A 21,612-nucleotide genomic window follows, 5' to 3' on the forward strand; every position below is an offset into this window, starting at 1 on the left:
TGAGGAATGCCTCAAACGCTTCAAGAATCGTAAGGAAAGTAAAGATAGTCCTTCCAAATTTTCTTAATCCATCTACATCAACCCAGCCCTTATTTTCGCGATCTACAACGTGACGACGCAAATCTGGACCATCAAGCAAATTGCAGAACGTTCATCCCTTCCACTTAGTTTTGTGCGCATGCGCCAACATCTCGGCTAATGCCGGTGACTGTCGAAATGGCAGCGCCGCGGAGAGGAAAGACACACCGTTTTTTCATCTGAAAACGTCCTTTTCATTTGCTATTAAATGTGAAATACAATGCAACCGATGAAATGAAATGAGTTAACTTTATTTTTTGCCATATTTTTGTGATAGAAGTTCGATATTTCAAGAAATGTCGTTTTAGATCGTTGTTTGCTTTCCATTTGCATGCAATCATCGTCAAAAGGGCCAACTTTAGTTTTTTTTAGTGTTTTCCAGTTTCCCCAAACATGTCACTTATCAAATCTGCGGCACCTTTGACGTCACGACCTTTATCGGAGATCAGCAAAACAGTTACTGTTGTCATATCATCCGCGGACTTTCAGACCTCACTACAAAAAGCTGCTCTTCAATTCGACAAATATCAGAAACGAGGCTGCCCCACCCCGACTCTCCTCCAACAGCCTATGCAAACCGACAATGTACAGAACCGAACTTTCTCATGAGCATGAAGTTTCTCGATACACAAGTACCGGTATCCTACCTATCGTTGGATTAACGAAGCAGTAAACCAAATGAATAAAATGTAGGCCTATGGCAGAAAATTTGTTTTATTTTTTTCTTCTGAGCAAACTGATATAACGTCAATCGGGAAGTGACGTTATTCTTCTGAGCAATTGATATAACGGGTTCAATCTGGAATTTAATACAATATTAATTTTTAAGCAAAAGAATATATGTAACAGATCGTAATAACTGTTACATTCACCACAATGTGGGTTTCAGATGATTATGTTGCAATGTTACGTCTTTGGAATGTAAATAAGAAATATTTTGTTGTACAGGGTGTATATAAGAAAGACAAACAAAGGTATCATATCAACAGGATATGAACTTAACGACCATTAGGCCCAAAAAAGGCTCCGGTTTCTAGTATGAGCTTGCCCAAAAAGGGGTGCGGCGACGCGGCTTTTTTTTTTTTACCTGATTTTTTTTGCTTCAAATGTCGGCTGATGACTGCAAATAGTGCCCGACTAAACTTAGTGCAAATATATGGGAGTCCAGAGAGGCCACATAAAGCTTATTCTCGACCATAACCCAATCTAAAAGCACGTTAAAATTGTGCAGCAGCAGGATTCCAGTCAAACCAGTGAGTTTGGCGTTTTGAGACATCATCTTTCATTGAAAAAAAAACTTTTTCATTTGCCACGCGCATGGCTAAGGCGACGCGCGCGCCTTACCAGAAACCGGAGACTTTTTTTGGGCCTTATTATGGTTTTTCATAAGTACGGATTTAGTGCTTCATGCAGGGCACGCCTCCATGATAATTGGAAATAAGCTTATGCTCCCAAGTCTATGATAAAACCATAATAAACGTCATAGTAGTACATATTTTGGTCACATTTTCCCAGTGTTTTAGATTTATCTTTTGGGAGGGCACCATACATTTACATTTCATCTCTGTTTATTCTTGACTTGACAGTACGATGGACAGTCTTCCTCTACAGTGGATCCGTAACGGTACATTTAGCGGCTGATCAATCTCCGCTCGCTGTAAGTTTGATACGGTTCCTGTTTGCTTTCGATGTCACAGCAGGCAGTGCAAACTCTATTTGCATCATAAGCTTTGGCATCAATCCGACTCTGTCTAAAGTTACCGTTAAGTGTTTTCTTTCGAGTTAGAGTAACATTCCTTAAAGAAGCTGTTAATCCCAGAAAATTATATTTTGATTTAGCAGATAATACAAATGTTATTGTCACAATTTTGTTGTCTTAATAGAAATACATGTGATCAACATAGCTGTCTTTGGAGTGATCTCTGTTGTTTGCAAATCGCTGCTAGTGAACGCTCCCATTCTTTATCACATAACAAACTGAACAGCTTGATGAGACAGTAATTTTGGCTGTATAATATTCTTCGAGATCATCTGTCAGGTTCGTTTCGTGTTAAGTAGTTATCCAAGAGCATGAAGTCGCTGCAAGCTCTATCCAACATCACACACTTTGTTGTCGTTGATGAATACTGCAGTAACGAATATGCAAGTAAACTGATTTTTTTTAAAGCTCGTTAATGTAAGTCATAACAAAAATCGTTCAGGTGGGACTCGAATCCACGACCTCCTGCTTTCTAGTGCAGACTTGTTACCACTCGACTACCGACCTAGAGGATATTTTGGCTGGTTTGAATATGATGTACATAGCAGCGGGTTCCGCATTTAACTATTCATATTAAGATGGAAGAATATTTGCACCGGGGTAATGTAAATCAATATTAGGTTTGCCCTTCACCGATATATAACACTGTATACTCAGTGTAATCTCCCGAGTGAAAGTTGAAAAAATTCACTCGGTGGGACTCGAACCCAGGCCTTCCTGCTCGTGGGTTCGAGTCCCCCGAGTGATTATTTGAAAAATGGTCTTAATCTGCCCATGGTTAAATTAAAATGAAATGGCAAATTTACGTTCATGCCTTATGGGTAGTTTAGTTAAATAGAGATGAAAAAAAAAACTGAAAGGAAAATCATACTTCAATAGTACTATAAACACCAATCTAAATGTATTTATTTGGCAGTGTATTTCAGTTTCGTTATATTCCCCTTTTGATTCGATAGTAAGATGGTAAATCTTTCGCTCGTGTCGATTCCAGCTGCTTCATTTAGCGGACTCTCCAATCTCCGATACCTGTAAGTTTGATATGCCTAGTATCTTGTTTGTGCTCAGGAGTTTATTTACTTCAGGCTGTATTATACGGAAGCCTGTTCGTGTCAGGTTTTTAAAGTGAAACAAAATATTGTTGCAAAATAACGCAATAATTTTGGGAAAGAACGCAATACTTATGCGAAATAGCGCAATAGTATTGCGAAATAATGCAATATATGGAGAAATTACGCAACGTTGTATGGAGAAATAATCCAATACATTGCGAAATAACGAGATAGCATTACGTAATTACACAATTAGTTTTTGTGACATGAAACGCAATGGTTTTTGCAAATAAGTAGGTATATAATGCAATGGGTCCGAATGATAAAACCTTTATTATAGGCATACTTCGGCAAATTCTCACGCAATATTTTATGAGAGATAAAATTTGTGTGGTGATAAAAGCCTACCCGAGTGCGTGGCGGATCATGTGCTTTTAAAGGGGTTGACGGAGGGTGTTGAAGTTAACACAGAGACAATTACTAAGAGGGACCAAAGGCCTAAAGCAAATGAATCCAGATCTTATGACGATTGTTACTTAACGATTTTTTCGGGAACATTGTGATTTCTCTCCAGGTTCATATATAAGCCTAACATAAAATGAACAAAAATGACTTTGGCCGGACGGAAGATGATGGTTAACAACCTTAACAATCCCCACAATCCACCACTGCCTAATACCCCCATATAAGCATGTCTTATAAAACAAATGAAGGGCTAAAGGTACAGTTATATGGCCGAACTTTCAAAAATTCGTTGAATTTCTTCACGACACTTTAAAAACAAAGTTTCAAGAGTGTTTCTTGATGCAAGGCATCAGTGAACTTGCAGGCGCGTTTTCGTCTACCTCGCTCCAAACCAACACGAACACTCGATCTAGATGAGCTAAAGACCCAGACACCAGAGCAGTCTATAACGAGCTGGTCAAGGAGAAGCTCAACGTCTTGACATCACCACTGTCGACGATTTCAACGTGAACGTTGTCGATGCCCTCCAGTCTCCGCTACGCTGCTATATTCGAAATCCCATTGCAAATCGATTTACATAAACGATCCAACGTTGCAGAACTTGTTTCGAAAGGCAAGACGAAGTCAGACGTTCGGGAGAATCAGAGGTATCTAAAGCAAAAAAAATGTCCAGGCTGATCCTGATCAGAACCCGTCAGCTCACTAAATGAGCATTTCAAAGCAGAAGCTCAGCTCATAAGCTCACTCAATACCCAGCGGAACATAGAAAAGTTGATCGCAACTGCCAAACTCCAAGTGACTCTACTTATAACCAAGACTGAAATTAACCTGCCTATACCAGACCAAATTCTTGCCCAGGCTTCAAGAACTGCTTCAATCCCATCCAAACCACCTTCCACCCCGGAATTCGATCATTCACTGTTGTTAACGACCTTCCTCCAAGAAAATACAACATCTTAGCCGATATCAACCATGACCCCCCTTCTAAAATGGAAATTGAGGAATGCCTCAAACGCCTCAAGAATCGTATAAGGAAAGTCAAAATAGTCCTCCCGAATTTCTTAAATTCATCTACATCAACCCAGCCCCTATTGACGCGATCTACAACCTGACGCTGCAAATCTAGGCCATCAAGCAAATTGCAGCATGTTCATCCCTTCCACTTAGTTTGTACGCATGCGCCAACCTCTCGGCTAATGCCGGTGAACGTGAAATACAATGCAACCAGTTGAAATGAAATGAGTTGATTTTCATTTCATTCGCCATATTTTTGAGAAAAAAAATCGATGTTTCTAGAAAATGTCGTTTTAGATCGCTGTTTGCTTCCATTTCCATGCAATCATCGGCAAAAGAGCTAACTTAATTTGGTGATTTTTTTAATGTTCTTCAGTTTCCCCAAACATGCCACTTATCACAGCATTTGAATGAGATGTGAAAAAATATTATTACAGGATTTACGAGTTATTGCGAAAAGGTTTACGTTCCTTAGGTGGCTATTATTTTTGAAGTTTCCGACCGTACGTTTACATGTACGAACTGCGCGCCGTTAAAAACGATGTCACTTGTACGAACGGCCAATGTTGGGCTGTCCTGGAGCGCGGAAAATCACGCTGCCCTATATGGGTCAGCGGAAAAAAAGTATAACTTCGGCGAATACGTCTTTCTTTCGTGAACTGTCCTATTCGCAATAACTCGGAAATGGTATCATTATTTTTATCTATTCTTTGCCTAAATGGCAATGTCTTTAATTTGTCCAGGAAAACTGGATAAATTTTTTAAAATCCGATTGATTCTCGCAGGGTTTGAAGAATTTTCGGGGAAATTTTTTTTCTCTCTTAAAATCTCTTTTTTTAAGAGTAATTTTTACATTTGGACAATGTCAGCTCATGACATGATTGTAAACTTCATATTTAAAGTTTTCAGAAATGTTCATGAGTTTAGGTCGTCTGTAACTTGTGGATGATTACCCGGTATGTGATAATGTTTTCGGCTGATCGACGGGTGCGGATTAATGGCGCCATCTGTCGTCTGTACGATTTCAGAATCTTTTGGTCCATTACGCATGTGGGAAAAAACTAAGTGGTGCACAAAGGCAAGGGCATGAACATACTTGAAAAGACCGCCTAAAAGCTCCATCGACGACATGCGAACTCTCCTGGTCGGATATGCCGATGATTTCATCCTTTTCCTCAACACTGCACCTGCACGCCATACCTCCAAACCGCTGCCGCCCTCCTCAACGACGTGTTCGTCGATGTCGATCTCAAGATCAATTTTAAAGACAGAGACGATGATATCAAACTTTACAACCATCAACCCCAACATCCTCTACCCCTCCTAGGTTATCCAAATCAACAACATGAACATCAAAAACACCGAGACATTCAAGTACCTGGGCACATTATATCACATGCCCAACCAACACCAGGGACATCGAAATCAGCTACCGGGTCAACAGTCACGCTCAAATTGCACCCCTAACAAGGCACTGTTAGTAAATCATTGGATAAAATAATGTGACATTGCGAGTTCCATACCTTGGTAGCCTGATTAAAAGTACACTTACCTTATTCCAGCCAAAACTGGAACCCACTGAGGAGGCAGAGGCAACATTTGGATGCTGTGTATAGGGACTTTCTACGCAGAATGGTCCGTGGTGGATTTTGCTCAGTCAGCGCAGATTGGTGGGGAACACAAGTTTCACTACACCAATGCGAGAATTCACCAAATCTGCGGCACCTCTGACGTCACGGCCTTTATCGAAAATCAGCAAAACAGCTACTGTTGTCATATCATCCGCGGATTTTCAGACCTCACCACGAATAAGCTGCTCTTCAATGCCGACAAATATCAGAAACGAGGCCGCCCCACCCCAACTCCCCTCCAACAAGCCTGTGCAAACAGACAATGTACAGAAGCCGAACTTGTCCATGAGCATTGAAGTTCCCGATACACAAGTATACCGGTATTCTGCCAATCGTTAGAATAATGAAGCAGTAAACCAAATGAATGAAATGTAGGCCTATGGCAGAAAATTTGTTTTACTTTTCTTCTGAGCAAACTGATATAATTTCAATCGGGAGTTACAATGTTAATTTTGTCTTTAAGAAAAAGAATATAATGTAACAGATCATAATAACTGTTACATTCACCACAATGTGGGTTCAGATGATTATGTTGCAATGTTATGTCTTTGGAATGTAAATGAGAAATATTTTGTTATACAGGATGTATAAGAAAGACAAACAAAGGTATCATATCAACAGGATATGAACTTAACGACCATTATTATGGTTTTATCATAAACTACGGATTTAGTGCTTCATGCAGGGCAACGCCTCCAAGATATTGGAAATAAGCTTACTGCTCCCCAGTCTATGATAAAACCATAATAATGGTCATTAGTAGTACATATTTTAGTCACATTTTCCCAATGTTTTAGTGTGTTTTTTTTTGGAGGGCACCATACATTTACATTTCTGGGTTTTTTTGACTTGACAGTACGATGGAAAGTCTTCCTCTTCAAAGGATTCCCAACGGTACATTTAGCGGGCTGATCAATCTCCGCGAGCTGTAAGTTTGATACGGTTCATGTTTGTTTCCGATGTCACAGCTGACAGTGCAATCTGTATTGCATCATGAGCTTTGGCATCAATCCGTCTCTCTCCAAAGTTACCGTTAAGCGTTTTCTTTGGAGTTAGAGTAACATTACTTAAAGTAGCTGTTAAGCCCGGAAAATTTAATCAGGATGTAATCAGTTATTTTGCTATATTTTGATTGAACAGATAATACATTAAGGTATTGTCACAATTTTGTGGGTTTAATAGAAATACATGTGATCAAAATAGCTGTCTTTGGAGTGATCCCTGTTGTTTGCAAATCGCTGCTAGTGTACGCTCATATTCTATCGCATAACTAACTTCAGCTTGATGAGACAGTAATTTTGGCTGTATGACATTCTTCGAGATCATCTGTTAGATTCGTTTCGTGTTTGGTAGTTATCCAAGAGCATGAAGTCGCTGCAAGCTCTATCCAACATCCCACACTTTGTTGTCGTTGATGAATAGCTGCAGTAACGAATATGCAAGTAAACCGATTTTTTTAAAGCTCGTTATTGTAAGTCATACCAAAAATCGTTCAGGTGGGACTCGAACCCACGACCTCCTGCTTTCTAGTGCAGACGTGTTACCACTCGACCACCGTGCTTAGAGGATCGGTTGGCTGGTTTGAATATGAAGTACATAGCAGCGGGTACCGCATTTAACTATTCATATTAAGATGGAAGAATATTTGCGCCGGGGTAATGTAAATCAATATTAGGTTTTGCCCTTCACCGATATATAAACACTGTATACTCAGTGTAACCTCCCCAGTGAAAGTTGGAAAAAATCACTCGGTGGGACTCGAACCCACGACCTCCTGCTCGTGGGTTCGAGTCCCACCCGAGTGATTATTTGAAAAATGGTCTTAATCTGCCCAATGGTTAAAGCTACAGTCCATCATTTGTAATTTGTGCATTTTGTTCGTTTGAAGCAACAAAAGAGTTCAAAATCTAATGAAGGATACTGAGCAACTAACCTGATGAAGTTTCAGCTCAGCTTCAGCTGTACATTCCGAGAAAAACAGCATTCTAAGATCTCAATTTCAAATCAAAAGTTACTGAATCATGTTTTGAATTGTTTTGAATTGCAGCTATACGCGACGTTGCGCACTGATCCGACGAATTATAACAACCGCGCGCGCGTGTGCGTCGTTCCAATACTTGTGCGCGCTGCGCTGAATAACAAAACGAACTTCTAATTTAAATTTCTTACGGTGCTTCTTAAGAATCACCGTTGGAACTGCCTTCTTTCGTTAATTACTTCAAAATTACAGCTTCCCAGAAAGAATGATTTCACAGGGAGTTTAGTTTCCTTACTATCTTTCAACCAAGTTTGTTTTCAACAATAATTACGCCAGTTACTTTTCGGATGGCTGCAAATGATGGACTATAGCTTTAAATTAAAATGAAATGGCAAATCTACGTTCATGCCTTATAGGCCGTTTAATTGGATAAAGATTAAAAACTGAAAGGAAAATAATTTTTTCAATAGTACTATTAACACCAATCTAAAATGTATATATTTTGCAGTGTATTTCAGTTGTGTTATATTCCCCTTTTGATTCAATAGTAAGATGGTAAATCTTCCGCTCGTGTCGATTCCAGCTGCTTCATTTAGCGCACTCTCCAATCTCGGATACCTGTAAGTTTGATATGCCTAGTATCTTGTTTGTGCTCAGGAGTTTATTTACTTCAGGCTGTATTATACGGAAGCCTGTTCGTGTCAGGTTTTAAAAGTGAAACAAAATATTGTTGCAAAATAACGCAATAATTTTGGGAAAGAACGCAATACTTATGCGAAATAGCGCAATAGTATTGCGAAATAATGCAATATATGGAGAAATTACGCAACGTTGTATGGAGAAATAATCCAATACATTGCGAAATAACGAGATAGCATTACGTAATTACACAATTAGTTTTTGTGACATGAAACGCAATGGTTTTTGCAAATAAGTAGGTATATAATGCAATGGGTCCGAATGATAAAACCTTTATTATAGGCATACTTCGGCAAATTCTCACGCAATATTTTATGAGAGATAAAATTTGTGTGGTGATAAAAGCCTACCCGAGTGCGTGGCGGATCATGTGCTTTTAAAGGGGGTTGACGGAGGGTGTTGAAGTTAACACAGAGACAATTACTAAGAGGGACCAAAGGCCTAAAGCAAATGAATCCAGATCTTATGACGATTGTTACTTAACGATTTTTTTCGGGAACATTGTGATTTTCTCTCCAGGTTTCATATATAAGCCTAACATAAAATGAACAAAAATGACTTTGGCCGGACGGAAGATAATGGTTAACAACCTTAACAATCCCCACAATCCACCACTGCCTAATACCCCCGTATTAGCATGTCTTATAAAACAAATGAAGGGCTAAAGGTACAGTTATATGGCCGAACTTTCAAAAATTCGTTGAATTTCTTCACGACACTTTAAAAACAAAGTTTCAAGAGTGTTTCTTGATGCAAGGCATCAGTGAACTTGCAGGCGCGTTTTCGTCTACCTCGCTCCAAACCAACACGAACACTCGATCTAGATGAGCTAAAGACCCAGACACCAGAGCAGTCTATAACGAGCTGGTCAAGGAGAAGCTCAACGTCTTGACATCACCACTGTCGACGATTTCAACGTGAACGTTGTCGATGCCCTCCAGTCTCCACTACGCTGCTATATTCGAAATCCCATTGCAAATCGATTTACATAAACGATCCAACGTTGCAGAACTTGTTTCGAAAGCAAGACGAAGTCAGACGTTCGGGAGAATCAGAGGTATCTAAAGCAAAAAAAATGTCCAGGCTGATCCTGATCAGAACCCGTCAGCTCACTAAATGAGCATTTCAAAGCAGAAGCTCAGCTCATAAGCTCACTCAATACCCAGCGGAACATAGAAAAGTTGATCGCAACTGCCAAACTCCAAGTGACTCTACTTATAACCAAGACTGAAATTAACCTGCCTATACCAGACCAAATTCTTGCCCAGGCTTCAAGAACTGCTTCAATCCCATCCAAACCACCTTCCACCCCGGAATTCGATCATTCACTGTTGTTAACGACCTTCCTCCAAGAAAATACAACATCTTAGCCGATATCAACCATGACCCCCCTTCTAAAATGGAAATTGAGGAATGCCTCAAACGCCTCAAGAATCGTATAAGGAAAGTCAAAATAGTCCTCCCGAATTTCTTAAATTCATCTACATCAACCCAGCCCCTATTGACGCGATCTACAACCTGACGCTGCAAATCTAGGCCATCAAGCAAATTGCAGCATGTTCATCCCTTCCACTTAGTTTGTACGCATGCGCCAACATCTCGGCTAATGCCGGTGACTGTCGAAATGGCAGCGCCGCGGAGAGGAAAGACACACCAATTTTCATCTGAAAACATCCTGTTTATTTTGCTATTAAGTGAAATACAATGCAACCAGTTGAAATGAAATGAGTTGATTTTCATTTCATTCGCCATATTTTTGAGAAAAAAAATCGATGTTTCTAGAAAATGTCGTTTTAGATCGCTGTTTGCTTCCATTTCCATGCAATCATCGGCAAAAGAGCTAACTTAATTTGGTGATTTTTTTTAATGTTCTTCAGTTTCCCCAAACATGCCACTTATCACAGCATTTGAATGAGATGTGAAAAAATATTATTACAGGATTTACGAGTTATTGCGAAAAGGTTTACGTTCCTTAGGTGGCTATTATTTTTGAAGTTTCCGACCGTACGTTTACATGTACGAACTGCGCGCCGTTAAAAACGATGTCACTTGTACGAACGGCCAATGTTGGGCTGTCCACTGGAGCGCGGAAAATCACGCTGCCCTATATGGGTCAGCGGAAAAAAAGTATAACTTCGGCGAATACGTCTTTCTTTCGTGAACTGTCCTATTCGCAATAACTCGGAAATTGTATCATTATTTTTATCTATTCTTTGCCTAAATGGCAATGTCTTTAATTTGTCCAGGAAAACTGGATAAATATTTTTAAAATCCGATTGATTCTCGCAGGGTTTGAAGAATTTTCGGGGAAATTTTTTTTCTCTCTTAAAATCTCTTTTTTTAAGAGTAATTTTTACATTTGGACAATGTCAGCTCATGACATGATTGTAAACTTCATATTTAAAGTTCTCAGAAATGTTCATGAGTTTAGGTCGTCTGTAACTTGTGGATGATTACCCGGTATGTGATAATGTTTTCGGCTGATCGACGGGTGCGGATTAATGGCGCCATCTGTCGTCTGTACGATTTCAGAATCTTTTGGTCCATTACGCATGCGGGAAAAAAACTAAGTGGTGCACAAAGGCAAGGGCATGAACATACTTGAAAAGACCGCCTAAAAGCTCCATCGACGACATGCGAACTCTCCTGGTCCGGATATGCCGATGATTTCATCCTTTTCCTCAACACTGCACCTGCACGCCATACCTCCAAACCGCTGCCGCCCTCCTCAACGACGTGTTCGTCGATGTCGATCTCAAGATCAATTTTAAAGACAGAGACGATGATATCAAACTTTACAACCATCAACCCCAACATCCTCTACCCCTCCTAGGTTATCCAAATCAACAACATGAACATCAAAAACACCGAGACATTCAAGTACCTGGGCACATTATATCACATGCCCAACCCAACACCAGGGACATCGAAATCAGCTACCGGGTCAACAGTCACGCTCAAATTGCACCCCTAACAAGGCACTGTTAGTAAATCATTGGATAAAATAATGTGACATTGCGAGTTCCATACCTTGGTAGCCTGATTAAAAGTACACTTACCTTATTCCAGCCAAAACTGGAACCCACTGAGGAGGCAGAGGCAACATTTGGATGCTGTGTATAGGGACTTTCTACGCAGAATGGTCCGTGGTGGATTTTGCTCAGTCAGCGCAGATTGGTGGGGAACACAAGTTTCACTACACCAATGCGAGAATTCACCAAATCTGCGGCACCTCTGACGTCACGGCCTTTATCGAAAATCAGCAAAACAGCTACTGTTGTCATATCATCCGCGGATTTTCAGACCTCACCACGAATAAGCTGCTCTTCAATGCCGACAAATATCAGAAACGAGGCCGCCCCACCCCAACTCCCCTCCAACAAGCCTGTGCAAACAGACAATGTACAGAAGCCGAACTTGTCCATGAGCATTGAAGTTCCCGATACACAAGTATACCGGTATTCTGCCAATCGTTAGAATAATGAAGCAGTAAACCAAATGAATGAAATGTAGGCCTATGGCAGAAAATTTGTTTTACTTTTTCTTCTGAGCAAACTGATATAATTTCAATCGGGAAGTTACAATGTTAATTTTGTCTTTAAGAAAAAGAATATAATGTAACAGATCATAATAACTGTTACATTCACCACAATGTGGGTTCAGATGATTATGTTGCAATGTTATGTCTTTGGAATGTAAATGAGAAATATTTTGTTATACAGGATGTATAAGAAAGACAAACAAAGGTATCATATCAACAGGATATGAACTTAACGACCATTATTATGGTTTTATCATAAACTACGGATTTAGTGCTTCATGCAGGGCAACGCCTCCAAGATATTGGAAATAAGCTTACTGCTCCCCAGTCTATGATAAAACCATAATAATGGTCATTAGTAGTACATATTTTAGTCACATTTTCCCAATGTTTTAGTGTTATCTTTTTGGAGGGCACCATACATTTACATTTCTGGGTTTTTTTGACTTGACAGTACGATGGACAGTCTTCCTCTTCAAAGGATTCCCAACGGTACATTTAGCGGGCTGATCAATCTCCGCGAGCTGTAAGTTTGATACGGTTCATGTTTGTTTCCGATGTCACAGCTGACAGTGCAATCTGTATTGCATCATGAGCTTTGGCATCAATCCGTCTCTCTCCAAAGTTACCGTTAAGCGTTTTCTTTGGAGTTAGAGTAACATTACTTAAAGTAGCTGTTAAGCCCGGAAAATTTTAATCAGGATGTAATCAGTTATTTTGCTATATTTTGATTGAACAGATAATACATTAAGGTATTGTCACAATTTTGTGGGTTTAATAGAAATACATGTGATCAAAATAGCTGTCTTTGGAGTGATCCCTGTTGTTTGCAAATCGCTGCTAGTGTACGCTCATATTCTATCGCAAAACTAACTTCAGCTTGGTGAGACAGTAATTTTGGCTGTATGACATTCTTCGAGATCATCTGTTAGGTTCGTTTCGTGTTTGGTAGTTATCCAAGAGCATGAAGTCGCTGCATGCTCTATCCAATATCACACACTTTGTTGTCGTTGATGAATAGCTGCAGTAACGAATATGCAAGTAAACCGATTTTTTTAAAGCTCGTTATTGTAAGTCATACCAAAAATCGTTCAGGTGGGACTCGAACCCACGACCTCCTGCTTTCTAGTGCAGACGTGTTACCACTCGACCACCGAGATTAGAGGATCGGTTGGCTGATTTGAATATGATGTACATAGCAGCGGGTACCGCATTTAACTATTCATATTAAGATGGAAGAATATTTGCGCCGGTGTAATGTAAATCAATATTAGGTTTTGCCCTTCACCGATATATAAACACTGTATACTCAGTGTAACCTCCCGAGTGAAAGTTGGAAAAAAATCACTCGTGTGGGACTCGAACCCACGCCCTCCTGCTCGTGGGTTCGAGTCCCACCCGAGTGATTATTTGAAAAATGGTCTTAATCTGCCCAATGGTTAAATTAAAATGAAATGGCAAATTTACGTTCATGCCTGATGGGCCGTTTAATTGGATAAAGATTAAAAACTGAAAGGAAAATAATTCTTCAATAGTACTATTAACACCAATCTAAAATGTATATAATTTGCAGTGTATTTCAGTTTTGTTATATTCCCCTTTTTATTCGATAGTGAGATGAGAAATCTTTCGCTCGTGTCGATTCCAGCTGCTTCATTTAGCGCACTCTCCAATCTCGGATGGCTGTAAGTTTGATATGCCTAGTATCTTGTTTGTGCTCAGGAGTTTATTTACTTCAGGCTGTATTTTACGGAAGCCCGTTCGTGCCAGGTTTTAAAAGTGAAACAAAGTATTGTTGCAAAATAACGCAATAATTTTGGGAAAGAACGCAATACTTATGCGAAATAGCGCAGTAGTATTGCAAAATAACGCAATAGTATTGTAAATTAATGCAATATATGGAGAAATTACGCAACCTAGTATGGAGAAATAATCCAATACATTGCGAAATAACGAGATAGCATTACGAAATTACACAATTAGTTTTTGTGACATGAAACGCAATGGTTTTTGCAAATAAGTAGAGTATATAATGCAATGGGTCCGAATGATAAATCTTTATTATAGGCATACTTCGGCAAATTCTCACGCCATATTTTATGAGAGATAAAATTTGTGTGGGGATAAAAGCCTACACGAGTGCGTGGCGGATCATGTGCTTTTAAAGCGGGGTTGACGGAGGGTGTTGAAGTTAACACAGAGACAATTAATACAAGGGACCAAAGGCCTAAAGCAAATGAATCAAGATCTTATGACGAGTGTTACTTAACGATTTTTTTTGGGAACATTGTGATTTTCTCTCCAGGTGGCATATTTAAGCCTAACATAAAATGAACAAAAATGACTTTGGCCGGACGGAAGATGATGGTTAACAACATTAATAATCCCCACAATCCACCACTGCCTAATACCCCCATATAAGCATGTCTTATAAAACAAATGAAGGGCTAAAGGTACAGTTATATGGCCGAACTTTCAAAAATTCGTTGAATTTCTTCACGACACTTTAAAAACAAAGTTTCAAGAGTGTTTCTTGATGGAAGGCATCAGTGAACTGGCAGGCGCGTTTTCGTCTATGTCGCTCCAAACCAACACGAACACTCGATCTAGATGAGCTAAAGACCCAGACACCATAGCAGCCTATAGCGAGCTGGTCAAGGAGAAGCTCAACGTCTTGACATCACCACTGTCGACGATTTCAACGTGAACGTTGTCGATGCCCTCCAGTCTCCACTACGCTGCTATATTCGAAATCCCATTGCAAATCGATTTACATAAACGATCTTTCGTTGCAGAACTTGTTTCGAAAGCAAGAAGAAGTCAGACGTTCGGGAGAATCAGAGGGATCTAAAGCAAAAAAAAAATGTCCAGGCTGATCCTGATCAGAACCCGTCAGCTCACTAAATGAGCATTTCAAAGCAGAAGCTCAGCCCATAAGCTCACTCAATACCCAGCGGAACATAGAAAAGTCGATCGCAACTGCCAAACTCCAAGTGACTCTACTTAGAACCAAGACTGACATTACCTGCCTATACCAGACCAAATTCTTGCCCACTTCAAGAACCGCTTCAATCCCATCCAACCCACCTTCCACCCAGCGGAATTCGATCATCCACTGTTGTTAACGACCTTCCTCCAAGAAAATACAACATCTTAGCCGATATCAACCATGACCCCCCTTCTAAAATAGAAATTGAGGAATGCCTCAAACGCCTCAAGTATCGTATAAGTAAAGTCAAGATAGTCCTCCCGAATTTCTTAAATCCATCTACATCAACCTAGCCCTTACTGACGCAATCTACAATCTGACGACACAAATCTGGGCCACCAGGCAAATTGCAGAATGTTGATCCCTTCCACTTAGTTTGTGCGCATGCGCCAACCTCTCGGCTAATGCCGGTGACTGTCGAAATGGCAGCGCGGCGGAGAGGAAAGACACACCGATTTTCATCTGAAAACGTCCTGTTCATTTTGCTATTGTGTGAAATACAATGCAACCCGATGAAATGAAATGAGTTAATTTTTATTTTATTTGCCATATTTTTGTGATGGAAATTCGATATTTCAAGAAAATGTCGTTTTAGATCGTTGTTTGCTTTCCATTTCCATGGAATCATCAGCAAAAGGGCCAACTTAAGTTTTTTTTTTGTACTCCAGTTTCCCCAAACATGCCACTTATCACAGCATTTGAATGAGATATTAAAAAATATTATTACAGGATTTACGAGTTATTGCGAATAGGTTTGCCTTTCTTAGGTAAGGTGGGTATTGTTTTTGAAGTTTCCGTCCGTACGTTATACATGAACGAACTGCGTGCCGTCAAAAACGATGTCACCGTGCACAGAAGGCCATGTTGGACCGTCCACATGGAGCACTGGACCAGCTTGCGCCATGCGAAAAATCACGCTGTCCTATGGGTCAGCAGAAAAAAAACGTATTTTCGGCGGATACGTCCTTCTTTCTTGAACTGTCCTATTCGAAATAACTCGGAAATAGTATCATTATTTGTATATATTCTTTGCCTAAATGGCAATGTCTTGAACTTGTCCAGAAAAACTGGAGAAATATTTTTAAATTCCAATGATTGATTCACGCAGGGTTGAAGAATTTTCGGGGAAATTCTTTTTCTCATAAAATCTCTTTTATTAAGAGTAATTTTTACATTTGGACAATTTCAGCTCATAACATGATTGTAAACATCAAGTTCTCAGAAATTTTCATGATTTTGGGTCGTCTGTTACTTGTGGATGATTACCTGGTATGTGATATTGTTTTCGGCTGATCGACGGGTGCGGATTAATGGCGCCATCTGTCGTCTGTACGATTTCAGAATCTTTTGGTCCCTTACGCTTGCGGGAAAAAAAAACTAATTGGTGCACAAAGGCATGGACATGAACATACGTTAAAAGACCGCCTAAAAGCTCCATCGACGACATGCGAACTCTCCTGGTCCGGATATGCCGATGATTTCATCCATTTCCTCAACACTGCACCTGCACGCCATACCTCCAAACCGCTGCCGCCCTCCTCAACGACGTTTTCGTCAATATCGGTCTCAAGATCAACCTTAAAGACAAAGACGATGATATCAAACTTAACAACCATCAACCCCAACACCCTCTTCCCCTCCTAGGTTATCCAAATCAACAACATGAACATCAAAAACACCGAGACATTCAAGCACCTGGGCACATTATATCACATGCCCAACCCAACACTAGGGACATCGAAATCAGCTACCGGGTCAACAGCGCACGCTCAAATTGCGCCACTAACAAGGCACTGTTAGTAAATCATTGGATAAAATAATGTAACATTGCGAGTTCCATTCCTTGGTAGCCTGATTAAAAGTACACTGACCTATTCCAGCCAAAACTGGAACCCACTGAGGAGGTAAAGACGACATTTGGATGCTGTGTATAGGGACTTTCTACACAGAGTGGTCCGTGGTGGATTTCGCTAAGTCAGCGCAGTTTGGCGAGGAACACAAGTTTCTTTACGCCAATGCAAGAATTCACCAAATCTGCGGCACCTCTAACGTCACGACCTTTATCGAAAATCAGCAAAACAGCTACTGTTGTCATATCATCCGCGGAGTTTCAGACCTCACCACGAATGAACTGCTCTTCAATTCCGACTAATATCAGAAACGAGGCCGCCCCACCCCAACTCCCCTCCAACAAGTCTGTGCAAACCGACAATGTACAGAAGCCGAACTTTCTCGTGAGCATTAAAGTTCCCGATACACAAGTACCGGTATCCTGCCAATCGTTAGAATAATGAAGCAGTAAACCAAATGAATGAAATGTAGGCCTATGGCAAAACAATTGTTTTACTTGTTCTTCTGAGCAAACTGATATAACTTCAATCGGGAGGTTACAATGTTAATTTTGTCTTTAAGAAAAAGAATATAATGTAACAGATCATAATAACTGTTACATTCACCACAATGTGGGTTCAGATGATTATGTTGCAATGTTATGTCTTTGGAATGTAAATTAGAAATATTTTGTTATACAGGATGTATAAGAAAGACAAACAAAGGTACCATATCAACAGGATATGAACTTAACGACCATTATTATGGTTTTATCATAAACTACGGATTTAGTGCTTCATGCAGGGCAACGCCTCCAAGATATTGGTAATAAGCTTACTGCTCCCCAGTCTATGATAAAACCATAATAAACGTCAATATTAGTACATATTTTGGTCACATTTTCCTAATGTTTTAGTGCTATCTTTTTGGCGGGGCACCATACATTTACATTTCATCTCTGTTTATTCTTGACTTGACAGTACGATGGACAGTCTTCCTCTACAGTGGATTCCCAACGATACATTTAGCGGGCTGATCAATCTCCGCGAGCTGTAAGTTTGATACGGTTCATGTTATCTTTCGATGTCACAGCTGACAGTGCAAACTGTATTTGCATCATAAGCTTTGGCATCAATCCGTCTCTCTCCAAAGTTACCGTTAAGCGTTTTCTTTCGAGTTAGAGTAACATTCCTTAAAGTAGCTGTTCAGCCCAGAAAATTTTAATCAGGATGTAATCAGTCATTTTCCATATTTTGATTTAACAGATAATGTTATTGTCACAATTTTGTGGTCTTAATAGCAATACATGTGATCAAAATAGCTGTCTTTGGAGTGATCTCTGTTGTTTGCAAATCGCTGCTAGTGTACGCTCATATTCTTTCGCACAATTAACTTCAGCTTGATGAGACAGTTATTTTGGCTGTATGACATTCTTCGAGATCATCTGTTAGGTTCGTTTCGTGTTTGGTAGTAATCCAAGAGCATGATGTCGATGCAAGCTCTATCCAATATCACACACTTTGTTGTCGTTGATGAATAGCTGCAGTAACGAATATGCAAGTAAACTAATTTTCTTTTTAAAGCTCGCTAATATAAGTCATAACAAAAATCGTTCAGGTTGGACTCGAACCCATGACCTCCTGCTTTCTAGTGCAGACGTGTTACCACTCGACCACCGGGCTTAGAGGATCGGTTGGCTGGTTTGAATATGAAGTACATAGCAGCGGGTACCGCATTTAACTATTCATATTAAGATGGAAGAATATTTGCGCCGGGGTAATGTAAATCAATATTAGGTTTTGCCCTTCATCGATATATAAACACTGTATACTCAGTGTAACCTCCCCAGTGAAAGTTGGAAAAAATCATTTGGTGGGACTCGAACCCACGCCCTCCTGCTCGTGGGTTCGAGTCCCACCCGAGTGATTATTTGAAAAATGGTCTTAATCTGCCCAATGGTTCAATTAAAATGAAATGACAAAAGTACGTTCATGCATTATAGGCCGTTTAATTGGATAAAGATTAAAAACTGAAAAGAAAACAATTCATCAATAGTACTATTAACACCAATCTAAAATGTATATATTTTGCAGTGTATTTCAGTTTTGTTATATTCCCCATTTGATTCGATAGTGTGATGAGAAATCTTCCGCTCGTGTCGATTCCAGCTATTACATTTAGCGGACTCTCCAATCTCACATGGCTGTAAGTTTGAAATGCTTTGTATTTTGTTTGTGTTTATTTGTTTGTGTTCATTTTACAGAAGCCTGATCGTGCCAGGTTTTAAAAGTGAAACAAATTATTTTTGCGAAATAACGCAATAATTTGGCGAAAAAAACGCAATTTTTATGCGAAATAGTGCAATAGTATTGCAAATAATGCAATATATGGAGAAATTACGCAACGTTGTATGGAGAAATAATCCAATACATTGCGAAATAACGAGATAGCATTACGAAATTACGGAATTAGTTTTTGTGACATGAACGCAATGGTTTTTGCAAATAAATAGAGTATGCAATTAAACCTTTTTTTATAGGTATACTTCGCCAAATTCTCACGCCATATTTTATGAGAGATGAAGCTTTTGTGGTGATAAAAGCATACCCGAGTGCGTGGCGGACCCTGGGCTTTTAAAGGGGGTTGACGGAGGGTGTTGAAGTCAACACAGAGACAATTAATAAGATGGACCAAAGGCCTGAAGCAAATTAATCCAGATTTGATGACGAGTGTTACTAAACGATTTTTCGGGAACATTGTGATTTTCTCTCCAGTTGGCATTTTCAAGCCTAACATAAAATGAACAAAAATGACTTTGGCCGGACGGAAGATGATGGTTAACCACCTCAACAATCCTCATAATGCACCATTGCCTAATGCCCCATAAAAGCATGTCTTATAAAACAAATGAAGGGTTAAAGGTACAGTTATATGGCCGAACTTTCAAAAATTCGTTGAATTTCTTCACGACACTTTAAAAACAAAGTTTCAAGAGTGTTTCTTGATAGAAGGCATCAGTGAACTTGCAGGCGCGTTTTCGTCTACGTCGCTCCAAACCAACACGAACACTCGAGCTAGATGAGCTAAAGACCCAGACACCAGAGCAGCCTATAGCGAGCTGGTCAAGGAGAAGCTCAACGTCTTGACATCACCACTGTTGACGATTTCAACGTGAACGTTGTCGATGCCCTCCAGTCTCCACTACGTTTCTATATTCGAAATCCCATTGCAAATCGATTTACATAAACGATCGAACGTTGCAGAACTTGTTTCGAAAGCAAGACAAAGTCAGACGCTTGGGAGAATCCAAGGGATCTGAAGCAAAAAAGTGTCCAGGCTGATCCTGATCAGAACCCGTCAGCTCACTAAATGAGCATTTCAAAGCAGAAGCTCAGCTCATAAGCTCACTCAATACCCAGCGGAACATAGAAAAGTCGATCGCAACTGCCAAACTCCAAGTGACTCTACTTAGAACCAAGACTGGCATTACCTGCCTAAACCAGACCAAATTCTTGCCCACTTCAAGAACCGCTTCAATCCCATCCAACCCACCTTCAACCCAGCGGAACTCGATCATCCACTGTTGTTAACGACCTTCCTCCAAGAAAATACAACATCTTAGCCGATATCAACCATGACCCCCTTCCCAATTGAGGAATTCCTCAAACGCCTCAAGAATCGTAAGGAAAGTCAAGATAGTCCTCCCGAATTTCTTAAATTCATCTACATCAACCCAGCCCTTAATGACGCGATCTACAACCTGACGCCACAAATCTGGGCCACCAAGCAAATTGCAGCATGTTCATCCCTTCCACTTAGTTTGTGCGTATGCGCCAAAATCTCGGCTAATGCCGGTGACTGTCGAAATGGCAGCGCCGCGGAGAGGAAAGACACACCAATTTTCATCTGAAAACATCCTGATTATTTTGCTATTAAGTGAAATACAATGTAACCGGTTGAAATGAAATGAGTTTATTTTTATTTTATTCGCCATATTTTTGAGAAAAAAATTCGATATTTCTAGAAAATGTCGTTTTAGATCGTTGTTTGCTTTCCATTTCCATGCAATCATCGGCAAAAGAGCCAACTTAAGTTGGGGATTTTTAAAATGTTCAACAGTTTCCCAAAACATGCCACTTATCACCGAATTGGAATGAGATAAGAAAAAATATTATTACAGGATTTACGAGTTATTGCGAATAGGTTTGCGTTCCTTAGGTGGGTATTATTTTTTTCACTCTTAAAATCTCTTTTTTTAAGAGTAATTTTTACATTTGGACAATGTCAGCTCATGACATGATTGTAAACTTCATATTTAAAGTTCTCAGTAATTTTCATGAGTTTAGGTCGTCTGTAACATGTGGATGATTACCCGGTATGTGATATTGTTTTCGGCTGATCAACGGGTGCGAAATGGCGCCATCTGTCGTCTGTAAGATTTCATAATCTTTTGGTCCCTTACGCTTGCGGGAAAAAAACTAAGTGGTGCACAAAGGCATGGACATGAACATACGTGAAAAGACCGCCTAAAAGCTCCATCGACGACATGCGAACTCTCCTGGTCCGGATATGCCGATGA

Source organism: Patiria miniata, unplaced genomic scaffold (assembly GCF_015706575.1).
Source record: "Patiria miniata isolate m_02_andy unplaced genomic scaffold, ASM1570657v1 HiC_scaffold_20, whole genome shotgun sequence".
Taxonomy (NCBI): Eukaryota; Metazoa; Echinodermata; class Asteroidea; order Valvatida; family Asterinidae; genus Patiria; species Patiria miniata.